Here is a 13,150-nt window from a genome sequence, read left to right as displayed (position 1 = left end):
CCCACAAAATAGGTGCTCAGTAATGATGGAAAGGAATAAATAAATAAAGGAACTACCTATCACTTTATAAGAACAAGGAAGCAAAATGAACAAAATGATGTTATTTCTTGAGGCCTCATAAAATGGTGAAAGATAGTTTTTATTTTCTTTCTAGGAATATTAGAGACTCATGGAGATCCAAGCACCTGGTCCAGCCTGGTGAGGCTGTGGCTGGGGTACACAAGGGCTTGGTACCAAAAATAGGCCTCCTATTCCCCTTTACTTCCCAGAGCCATCCTACTTTCCCTGGGAAGATGTCGGCATGGAACAATGGAAGCTCCAACATGTCCTACACCAGCTTCCTCATGGTGGGCTTTCCAGGGCTACAGGAGTCCCGTGCCCTCCTTGTACTGCCCTTCCTTGGCTTCTATTTGGTGATCATCTCCGCCAATGCCCTGGTTATCCACACAGTGGTGACCCAGCGGAACCTGCACCAGCCCATGTACATACTCATCACCCTGCTCCTGGCTGTCAACATCTGTGTCGCCACCACTGTGGTACCTGCCATGCTGTTCAGCTTCTCCACCAACTTCAACCGCATCTCCTTGACCCACTGCCTGGTACAGATGTTCTGCATCTACTTCCTCATTGCCTTTGACTGTAACATCCTCCTGGTCATGGCCCTGGACCGCTATGTTGCTATATGCTATCCACTCCGCTACCTCAAGATAGTGACAGGCCAGCTTCTGGCTGGCCTCGTGGGGGTGGCAGCTGCCAGGAGCACCTGCATTGTGGTTCCAGTGGTGGGGCTGGCCTCCCAGGTTCGCTTCTGCCAATCAAATGTGATCTATCACTTTGCATGTGAGCACATGGCCTTGATGAAGCTCTTCTGTGGAGACATCTCTCTCAACAGGACTGTGGGACTCGCTGTCCGCATCTTCAACAGAGTCCTGGACATGCTCCTACTTGGAGCCTCCTACTCCCGCGTCATCCATGCTGCCAGATTTCATCAAGCCAAGCACGTTCCAAGGCCCTAAACACGTGTGGCTCCCACTTATTGGTCATTGTCACAGTCTACTCCTCTACCATGTCCTCATCCATCATCTATCGTGTGGCCCACACTGCCTCCCACGACGTACACAACCTGATCAGTGCCTTCTACCTGCTGCTTCCATGTCTAGTCAACTCCATTATCTATGGGGCCAGGACCAAGGAAATTAGGCAGCACCTGATAATTCTGTTCCAAAGGGCATGGCCCCGGGGCCCCCATGAGAAGCCCTTGTCCCTGCGCTCACAAAGGGGGCTTCCTACCTGATTCTGTGGGACTTTTGAGTCCTACAAAAACTCTCACTGTCAAGTGGGGTATGGGGGAGGGAGGTTAATGAGCTTGAACTTTTACCGTAGGCAATATGTAGCCATTTAAGAGTCCAAAGCAGAGAAGTGGCAAGTTGTGTTTCAGAATAATTATTCTGCAGTCATAGTAAAGTGTGGCTCAGAGGATTGTCTCCCTAAGAAACGTATTAGGAGGTTGTTACACTAGTTCAGATGAGAGACAATGGTGGCCTGAACCTTACTACTTACAGCAGGGGTGAGGAAAGCCAGACAGGTATAAGGGAAATCTGAAGGTTGAATTTGTATGCAGGGGTCAGAAAGACAGGGGAAAAATGAGGAGAGTGGATTCAACAAAGTGGTCAGCCATATTACATCCTCTGATGGGTCAAAGAGAATGAGGACTGTAGGGGCCCTTGACCTAGTAGTAAACAGTTAGTTGAGGACTTTAGCAAGGGCAGTTCATTTCTTCAGGCCCTAGGAATACAATGATGAGCACAATCTGGTCCTTGGTCTCATGGACTTTAGAAGAGACATAGGTGTTAGTCAGCATGATTCTGGGTGGATCAGTAAAGAAAAGTTTATGAGGGGATATAGGGAGCCATGGAAGGGAAGGAAGAGAAGATGCTCATGCATCTTGTCTTGGGCATGCATGTGTGGCCCTAGGTTTCCCCCAATTTACACAGATATGAATATCCCCGCTTCCCTAAGAAACAGTTTCCTCATGTCCTGGCCACTGCACTTAATAACCCACAGCTAGTAATCCCTTGCCCCAGGCAGTACAACTGACTGCTATCCCATAGCATTCTGTAGGAGAGTTCTGTGTGCCACCTTCTATAGGCAGGACAAGTTATGGGATGGCAAGTATCTCAGATCACTTCCAGACAAATTGGGCCAGACATAAAAGCTCCCAATGTGTACACAAGGGTTACTCTGCTTTCTCTGAAACTGGGACCAGAGACCCACACATTGGGAGCACAGGCTAGCTCCAAGTGGTGCTGCTGAGTGGTAGGGGAGAAGCCAGCCAGGGTGCCATGAGACCCTACCATCTTTAAGTAGCCTTTTTCGGTGTTCACTCTGTTAATACAGCCCTTTAACTGTTTACTGAAGTTTTGAGAAAGATGTTTCTGCCAGTTCTTGCAGGTTGTTCAAAGCTTCCATTGAGGAGCAAGCCTTGAAGCATCTCCATTTTCTTTGCTTTTGAGTTTCAAATTTGGAATCTGAGCACATCAGTCAGACAACAGTAGAGAAGACATTGTTTCATAGGACACAGCAGTACAGAAGACAGTGTTTCATAGCGCACATAGCTGTTGAGTCTGACACTCCTCAGAAAAGGCTATGGGAAGACAGAAAGGAGAGGGAAAAGGTGGAAGCCATCTGGCAAACAAAGAGCAAGTCTGCTCTCCTCTTCCCAGGCAAGATCTTAATTATACCCTTAATTTAATATCTCATTCTCTCAACTAATATCCTTTCTGCCCATGTTCTTGTCTTGGGCAAATTTCTTCCAAGTAGCAGTATGTAATAAGTATAACAGATATTACATATGGGGGGGCATTTTTTTTATTTTTCTTTGGAAGATGTGGGGTAGGGGAAATAAAAGAAGAACAAACAGACATGCTAATAATGTCTCTGGGATCATGAAAGTTCAATACCATAAAAGTCATTCTTGCCAGAGGACCCGGGTTCGATTCCTGGTGCCTGCCCACGTGAAAAAAAAAGTCATCTTGCGCGGACTTCAGTCTACCAATATGCAGAGAGAAGCACATGGAAGCTGATGCTTCTGGCCCCAGAGCATCCAGGCTGATGGAGGAATTATGGCCCTTCCAAAATCACCAGCTTGATGGAGGCAGCATGTTCTTCACCCTTGGGGAAGAAATTGCCCCCGTCTTCAGGGTACTTTTGGTCTAAAAAGATACACACTACCAACAGCCCCATTGCTACACTATTCCTTTTCTCTACCAGAGAGAAACATAGAAGCATTCAAAAGAGCCCAATAAATGTTTCTTGATTTAATTTCTTATGAAATAACATAACCCTACGGAAAATATTAGCGAGACAAAGAGTTACAGTACACTCCATTCTGAGGTTACTCCTTTCCAGGTCAAACAGTGCTTTCTTCCATAAATGTTAAAGACATCCAGATACGATTTCAAAATATTCCTAAATATCTCTGTCCTAATTCTCTCTATTTCCTCAAGGCTTTGCCTTCACCTTCACTGCCACTGCCAGCACCTAAGGAGGCTGTTTAATAAAAAGGAAAGAGCATGAACAGTAGTGTCCAGTAGACTGAGTTTAATACCCAACTATGCAAAAGTATGGAGCCACCTGGTGGATATATGAGCAAAAATAAAAGCAAACTCCAGATACGGCAAGAATTCTCTGAGCCCTGCTTTCACAGAATGATCAACATTAAACCCAAAGAACACCTGGGATCTTATGTCACTACTCCCAGTTCCAACTTTTCAACATTCTGTTGAAAAGAAAAACAGTCTGAAGATAGGAGCAGTCTCCAAACAACCTGTATCATTCAGGATCCAGTAAAAAAAAAAAAAAAAAAAAGAAGAAGCAACACTCAACAGGTGTTTCAACAGAGAATTTAAAGTCAGAAATTAGTTAAACAAGAGATGAAGAATTTAAAAAGCAAAAAGGGAACTGTGAATTAAAACAGAGGTAGCAGGAAGTAGCTACCACCCCTAGGGCTCAAGAACAAAAAGAAGAGGTTCTCCTAGAAGTCTGGAGAAGAGGCCCCAAGAGCTAGAACTCAGACCTCCGACTAGAAGGTATTACCAAGATGGTGCTAGTACCTCAGGGGCTCAGAGAAAGAATTCTGTAGAGCTGGGACGCAGATCAATGACAAGGATGTACTTAGCTAGTGCTGTACCTTAGGTTGGAGCAAAGAAACCATGAAGCTAGGATGCATACTTGTTGGAGTGGGTGGTATGGGTTCCCCAAGAGGTGCTGGTCTGAGGGGGTACAATGAAATTGGTTCTGGAAAAGCCCAGAGAAGATGGAAATTGGGACCCATTATTGCTGTCAAGGTGAAGGTCTGTTATTAGGATGGTACTGACAGGAATAGCAAGTAAGCAGGAAGGAGCAAGTCCATTCTGCCCTTCTGCTTTCCAATCTCTTTCCATTGTCCCTGATTTTAAAATGTAACAGAAAACCTCCTGATGATGAATAAATCTAGTTTTCAAAGTCCCAGTCCCAACACCAAAGCTTACTATAGGAAAGTAGGTTTAGGCTAAGAGACGATAGCTTAAAAAACACACAAATTTAAAACTTCTAAAAAAAAAAGTTTCACACCATTGAGCTGTGTTCCAGTAGCTTTGATTCTTGAAGATGACTGTATAACAACCTAACTTTTACAACGTGACTGTGTGATTGTGAAAATCTTGTGTCTGATGCTTCTTTTATCCAGCTTATGGATAGATGAGTGAAAAAAATATATATGGATAAGAAGTAAATAAATAATAGGGAAGATAATGGATAAGATAAATTGGGTAGATTGAAATATTAGTGGTCAATGAGAGGGAGGGGGAAGAGATATGGGATATATGAGTTTTTTCTTTTCTCTTTTTATGTCTTTTTTGGGAATGATGCAAATGTTCTAAAACTGATCATGGTGATGAATACACAACTAGGTGATGATATTTTGAGCCATTGATTGTACATCATGTATGGACTGAATGTGTGTGAAGATTTGTCACAAAAAAAAATTTTTTTTCTAAGTTTCACAGAGAAACAGGGGAAAGGATAATACTGTACAAGGCCACCTGGAACATTTTGCAGGTGAGAAGAGGAGGACTTTGATCTATTTCCTATATATTTCCTGCCACAAGAAGACAAGAAAGGCATTACGGTATCCCTTCCACATCATAGGGGTTAGGGTTAGGGTGCCTCATGATCTGGAAAATACACGTAATTTTTTTTTCAGGGTTTCAGAAAACTCTGTAGCTGCCCCCTTGTTCAACAGATGCTGTCTCTCCCATTACTTTTACGTTGTATGGGATAAACCTTTTTTTTTAACAGTTTCAAACCAAACTTTGCTGGCCTGAAAATGTACAGGGATAGACCTTTCACCTTCATTTTCCTTTAGGAAATCATATAGGGACTTAGCCTTTTCTCATATGATGCCAGCATCTACCGGAATGCCTTTTTTATAATAATCCTGCACTCAAAAGAATGTTTCACTTTCTACACGTGAGAGATGCGGCTCTTGTGGTTTATGCAAATATTTTGCAGTTGTTGGTGTAGCTGCAGCAATGGTTTTGTGAATTTCCTTCTCTTGTTTCTTGATATGCTTTTGGAATTGACTCATTAATGCCGTAAATTGCAGTCAACCAACAGCTATTTTGCCTGAACAAAGCATATTTCATAATTTTACATTTTCCTTCAAGTTCATTACTTTCCTCTGTTTCTTGGGTGCACTTTCCAAACTACAAAGCACACTACACTTGGGGCCCATGACTTTACTAGTGTTTATGGTGTTTAAACAACACAAGATAACGAGAAATCTGAGATGCAAAGATCACTGTGAGATGCAAAGATCACTGTGAGAAAACCATGAGATGTCACATGAAAGCTTGCTGTAAACACACTTGGAGTTCCCAAACCACTGCCTAGAACTGCAGTTCTTTTATTACAAATTTAATTTTAAGGAAAAAAAAATTTTGTAGCTGTTCATTCCTGTTATTAAACAGTAAAATACATACTGTACAGGTAATATATATAACAGTACATACATTGTATGCATTTATGAGTTACTAAAATTTTTTTAAGATATCTCTACATTTCTAGCCTTTGTGTGTCATCTGTGGCTTCTGCAAAATTCCCCCAAAAACTCCCATTTAATTTCTTGTGCTGACCTGCAATATATTGAAACTGTGATAGGGAAAGTCACTATGTGGAAGGGATAACTGTATATTGATTTCAGTCAGGAAAGAAGGCATATTGTCTATGATATTCCCACAATAAGCCCTGTGACAGATGCTGACCCAGAAAACCCTCACATGCACATACACACCAAGAGACTTGCACATCTCAGAAAATACTTATAAGAAAATGGTAGCCCAGATTGTAAGCCCTTATAGCAGCCACATTTAGTCTGAAGTTGTAAATGTATTTCCAGATTCTGAGACACTGAGCTATGCATGTATTAGCTCGTATTTCCGTGGAACGTTGAGTAACTCTGTGACATCTAAGACCCAGAAATGGAGTGCTGCTGCCCTGAAAGTTAGCATAGCTATATAAAATAACAGTTAAAGCAACTGAAAAAGAGCTTAGGCCTCAATTAGAGTTTAAAATGAAACCAGTATGGCTAGGTCTAAGGTAAATCAGAATGCAGAGTAAAAGATGAGAGTGTATGTACTCTAGACCTTCAGCTACTGGGTGAGATCAAAGGCAGAGAGGTTTATTATGTCTAGAACCTAAATTTTCTGTAACACGCAATCTAAATCCACCTGTCTGGATAGCTCATTTAAACAAGCCAAACTCCTGGAGTCCAGAATAAGGAACAAAGCCTTATAATTCTGTATAGCTTAATATAATACCAGGATACATCTCATACTATGGTGGGCTGATAATTTTAAAGTATTGGTAGAGTCCCTTGAGGGTCCAAAGGGAAAAAAATACACACATATATCATTTTAAATAGTTTAATTATTCAACTTTCCCACCTGGGAAACTCTTGGTACCTCTAAACTATTGGGAACTCCCAAGAAAATGAGTCAAGCCCTTGATTTTGAGGCTTGCCCTTATGAAAATTTTTTTGTAGTGGAGAAGCTAAGATTACCTATAATGAGGCCTAAGAGTTGCTTCTAGGAAACCTCTTTTGTTGCTCAGATGTGGCTTCTCTCTCTCTCTCTCTAAGCCCAATTCTGCAAGGAAAATCATTACCACTACCACCACCCCCACGTGGCACATGATATCCAGGGGTGAAAGTCTCCCTAACAACGTGAGGCATGACTCCTAGGGATGAGTCTAGCCCTAGCACTGTGGGATCAACAATGCCTTCTGGACCAAAAGGGGGAAAAGATGTGTAATAAAATAAGGTATCAGTAGCTAAGAGAGATCAAATAGAGCCAAGAGGTTATTCTGGAGGCTACTCTTATGCAAGCTTTAGCTAATTGCCATAGTTTGCTAAGGCCCAACCAACATCACTTCTATTGACTTTTAAGAACACCTAGGGCTCGAACTGAGACTCTATAAAGTTTTCATATACTAGGTTTGCCTTCCCACATATCATTCCCAGAGGGTTCCTAGATCAGATAAATCCTGACATTCAGAGGGACCAGCCTCTCCAATATTATAGGTTAATTCCATCCCCCTATCCTTTACTGTGGACATGCATTCTCAACATGTAAAAGTCAGAATGGGCATTGCCCAAAGATCCCTATAGATTGGGAGAAGGATTAAAGGAGTAGGAGGAGGTATAACAGAGAAAATGAGATTTAACAAATGAGTATGGCTGCAGAATCTCTTTATTAATAATCCTTCTAGCCTGGAGGGAACTGCCTGAAAATGTAGAGCTGTGTTCCAGTTAGCCATGTTTCTTGAGGATGATTGAATAATGATACAGCTGTCACAATGTGACTGTGTGATTGTGAAAACCTTGTGTCTGATGCTCCTTTTATCTACCTTGTCACCAAAGGAGTAGAACATATGGAATAAAAAATCAATAATAGGGGGAACAAATGTCAAAATAAATTTAGTTTAAAATGCTAGTGATCAATGAAAGCAAGGGGTAAGGGTATAATCTTTTTTTTTTTCTTTCCTGTGTTCGTTTTATTTCTTTTTATGAATTAATGCAAATGTTCTAAGAAATGATGAATATGCAACTAAGTGATGATGTGAATTACTGATTATGTATGTTGTCTTATTTTATTTCTTTATTTTTTTAATTAATAAATAAATTTAAAAAAAAATAATAATAATAATCCTTCTAGCCTGCAGTGTTTTGGAGCAGCTGGAAGGAAAAACAGTGGTGGAATGGTAGCCCATGACAAACTCTGGGATCTGTTCAGTAACTACTTGTTGAACTGTGCTTTGAAAATTATTGCCTTTTTCTTTCTTTGCTTTGTATATATGTCATATTTTACAATTTAAAAAGTTTTTAAAAATGATACATGTACAAGAATATTCATAGGGACATTGTTCTTAATAGTGAAGAAAACAGAAACAATATAAATGTTCTTCAGTAGAAAAATAGGTAAATAGACTATGGCACATTCATATATTAGAATGTTATCAAAAAATAAACTACAGCAACATCAACAACATGAATGAATTTTGCAAAACTAATGTTGATTTTTTCTTATTTTTAAAATCTTTTTAGTATATAATTGAATGTTTAAAATTTAAAAATCAATGTATTTTGGAGTTTATAATACACATAAAAGTAAAATATATGACAATAAACAGGAGCAATAAATGGAAGTGTCCTGTTGTAAGTATCTCGTACTACTCATGAAGTAGAATATTACTTGAAGAAAGACTGTGATAAACTAAATATGTGCAATATAAACCTTAAAGCAAACCTTAAAATAGCACAGTCAAGAGCTGCAACTTCTAAGCCAACAAAGGAGATAAAATTGAAATATATATATATATTTAATTAACCCAAATAAGACAGAAAAATGGGGAAAGGAGAAAAGAGCAAATGAAGCAAATAGAAAAATCAATGGTAAGATGGTAGACTTAAACTTAACCATATAAACAATCATATTAAATGTATTGTCCTAAACACCCTAATGTAAAAAGGCAGAGATTATCAGATTAGGCTAATAATAATAATAATAAAAGACCCAACTATATACGGTCTACAAGAAATCTGCTTTCAATGTAAAAACCAAAATGGGTAAAGTAAGATGATGGGAAAAGATATACCTTGCTAATACTAATCAAAAGAAAACTGAAGTTTCTTTTTCTTCCACACATTCTGTGAATAAGCATGTAATCAATCTGTGCATGCTCAATAATTAGATCATCTGGGGCCACTGTGCTCATTACCCTAAACCCTACCCATCTATTCCCTAATAAAGCTATCCAAAATACTGCAGTTCAGGGAGACAGATTTTGGGCCGCTAGGCCATCAGCTCTCCTACTATGCTCCTAGTAATAAACTCTTTTTCCTTTGAAAAAGAAAAGAAAAGAAAACTGAAGTGGCTAGATTAAAATCTGACAAAGTAGATTTCAGAATAAGGAATATTAACAGAAATAGAGTGTCATTTTATAATGATAAAGTGATCAATTCACAAGATATATATCCAAGAGAAAAATCTATGTCCACACAAAAACTTGTGCAAGAATGTTCATAGCAGAATCATTTATAATAGCCACAAAGTGGGAAAAAAAAAAACAAATGTCCACCAACTGATGAATGGATAAATAAGATGTCATATATTTATACAATGAAATATTATTCAGCCAAAAAAAGGAATGAAGTACTGATACATGTTATAACATGAATGAACCTTGAAAACATGATACAAATTTAAAGAAGCCAGTGACAAATGGTTTTATGCAGATGACTCACAGCATGCCCAGAATATGCAAAAAAATAATAATAATAAAGACAGAAAATAGATAAGTGGTGATCAAGGCTGGGGGTGGAGGGAGGGGAAGAACAATGGAGACAGACTGCTAATGGGTTTTGAGTTTCTTTATGAGGTGATTGAAAGTGCATGAGGCAGTTCAAGTGGTCATTTCCCAGATATCCCTGAAGATTTAAAGAATGATGAAATAAGAAAGAAGAGGTGTAAATGGGAAAATAGATTCTAAACAAATGATTATAAACTACTTACTGATCATATAGATATTTTGTTTTAGTTTCTAGTGTATTACAATAGCTAGATGGAAGTTCATGAAATTGTTGAACTGCTATCCAATATTCTTGAACTTTTATAATGATTGTATAACTATATAGCTTTTAATATGCGACCATGTGCTTTGTAAAACCTTGTGACTGACTCTCCCTTTATCCAATGTTTTGGTAGATGAGTATTGGTAATAGAATACAGACAAAAAATAATAAGGTGTGATAAGGTATTTGGGATTTTTGGTTGTGCTTTACTATTTTTATTTCTTTTTTGAAGTAATGAAAATATTCTAAAACGGACTGTGGTGATGAATGCACAACTATACAGTGACACTCTGAGCCATTGTTTGTAACTCTGTATAGACAATGTGTTCTGTGAATATATCTCAAAAAAATGGTCTTTGCTGTGTCCAAAGAAAAATTCCATGTGGCGGTTATCTCTAGGGGAGACGGTTAATGATGATCAGGAAAGAGCACTCAGGGAATTGTATAGGGTTTTGGCCTTGACCTTGGATGGCAGTTACAAGGATGTTTGCTTTATAAATAATTTTTAAGCCGGACCTATATGCTTTAGGTAGCTTTTGCGTTTATGATATACACCATAGTTTTAAGTGTATTCTTCAAAAATAAAAGTAATTTTTTAAATGAAGCTTTCTCTCAATTAAACACCACCAAGAAATACTCAATCTCTTAAGTGCCATGCCTTTACCAATAAAAGATAGCGATAATTCATTGCTCTGGCCATCAAAGAAACAATGCTAATATCTCTCAAAGGAAGAACCAAGCCAACATGGCAGCCAAAGCTGCAGCCCAATCAGCAAGCCCCTTCTAAACCTCATTCCCGTACCCCTTAACTTGCCACAGGCACCCTCTTATTCCCCAGTTAAGCAGAAACAAATCTCCCAGATAGAACTCACTCTTAAACCTAATAAATGGTCATTTCCTTCCCTCTTCCCCAGTCTTGCTTGGCTAATATGTCTCCTGAGCCCATGCACTTCTATTTCCCCTTGCTTTTAATCGGTCCTTGCAATTTTTGTGGGGTGGGGGGAGGAGTGCAGTGCATGGGTCAGGAGTATGAACCTGGGTCTCCTGCATGGCAGGTGAGCATTCTACCACTGAACCAACCGTGCACCTTAGGCCATTGCATTTTTAAACTTCTCACCAAGTTTATTTCTTACAGGTTAGAAGACTTTCACACTAAACCAATTCTGATGCAAGAATTTTCAGCCGTTCCAACCCCCCTCCAGACTCCTTCCCTCTCAATTTAAATATGATAGCCAGAAAATTCTCTGCCCCATCAGGCAAGATCTATACCCCCTAACAATCCAGAAGCAGATACAGAAAACTGATCTTGGTCCCTCAGTACCCCTTAAGATTAAGGGAGAATTTGAGGCAGGCTAGAACAGAGAGAGGGGAGAGAGAAAAAAAGTATGAAGGAACCCTTGAACAAGGACAGTTAATCAAGGTCAGCAAGGCCAGTGTCCAGCACAGATACCCTGCCAGGGGGCCACCCACTTACAGGAGACACTCAATGGCAGTTGACCCATCTGAAGCCAGATGTGAGTGAGTCATCTAAAGAGGATTGAGCCAACTGACCCATCCAGATACACTATCTGAAACCAGGCACCGCCCTGGCAAGAAGGGAGGAGAAGAGAAAGCCCTGAACCAAGATGGGGGAGGGAGAGTAAGTAAAGCTAATCTATAAAAGCAGTGGCCCCATATTTTCATTTATCATATGTGCCACTTTACCCGAGAAAAGCCATGTTTTAATCCTAATCAATCTTGTGGGAGCAACCATTTCCTCTAACCCCTATTCAGTAGGTTAGGTTGGAAACTTGATTAGGTTATCTCCACTGAGATGTGACTCGATCAATTGTGGGTAGTAAACTTGATTAGATGGAGACATATCTCCACCCATTCTACGTGAGTCTTGATTAGTTTACTGGAATCCTATAAAAGAGGAGACATTTCAGAGAGAGTTCCTTTTGAGAACAAGGAGAGAGATGCAGAACCATGACAGAAGGACAAGAGAACCACAGAGTCCACCAGCCAGTGACCTTTGGAGATGAAGAAGAAAAACACCTTCTGGGGAGCTTCATGAAGCAAGAGGCCTGGAGAGAAAGCCAGCAGATGTTGCCATGTTCACCATGTGCCCTTCTAGCTGAGAGAGAAATGTCAAATGTTATCAGCCCTCTTGAGCCAAGGTATCTCTCCCTGGATACCTTAGATTGGACATTTCTATAGACTTCTTTTAATTTGTGCAAATTCACAGCCTTAGAACTGTAAACTAGCAACTTATTAATTTCCCATTTTCAAAAGCTAAAAAAAGCAAATGGCATATTACTACTGCCTCTCTCTCCCTCCATCTTTCTTTCCTTGTGAGGGTGTCTGCATGTTCTCTTACATAGGTCCTTAATAAATTTCCTACCTTACTCTAGAAAAAATGAAAATAAAATAAGATAAATTCCTAGCACTCAGGTTATGGTGTAACATAGTATTTCCATTAAAAAAAGACCAGGGATTTTGTGGTTTATCTCATCTCTAAGAAAGAAATGCACAGAGTAACTATAACTTACATGGACAGTTTAATTGAACATCATAAGTGCATGGAACCTTGAGCAGGAAATGAGATTTTGTAGGATTGTCCAGAGTGAGGCCCCAATAAATCCCAGAGTGATTTGAAAAGTGAATTAAAAAGTATTTGCAAAGTCTCCTTGGGGAATGATAAGAAAGAAGGAAAATTCAATTTCCCCATTTGGAGAAGGCCTGATATTCTCGCAAGCAGAGAGGACAACAAAATCAATAGGCCAAACCCTCAATCTTGGGGTTTGTTCATATGAAACTTATTTCTGCAAAGGATAGGCTAAGCCTACTTAAAATTAGACCTAAGAGTCACCCCCAGAGAACCTCTTTTGTTGCTCAGATGTGGCCTATCTCTCAGACAACATGGAAAGCAAACTCGCTGCCCTCCTTCTCTCTATGTGGGACATGACTCCTAGGGGTATAAACCTCTCTGGCAATTTGGGA

General features: G+C 39.8%; 1 pseudogene; it reads left to right on the top strand.

Annotated features, from left to right (window-relative positions):
- Nucleotides 1-293: 293 nt before the first annotated feature.
- On the top strand, nt 294-1,294 carry LOC143645136 (olfactory receptor 52K1-like; annotated as a pseudogene).
- The last annotated feature ends 11,856 nt before the right edge of the window (nt 1,295-13,150 follow it).

Source organism: Tamandua tetradactyla, chromosome 8 (assembly GCF_023851605.1).
Source record: "Tamandua tetradactyla isolate mTamTet1 chromosome 8, mTamTet1.pri, whole genome shotgun sequence".
Lineage (NCBI taxonomy): Eukaryota > Metazoa > Chordata > Mammalia > Pilosa > Myrmecophagidae > Tamandua > Tamandua tetradactyla.
The sequence above is the reverse complement of the archived record's forward strand: the minus strand, read 5'-3'. Positions and strand labels throughout refer to the sequence as shown.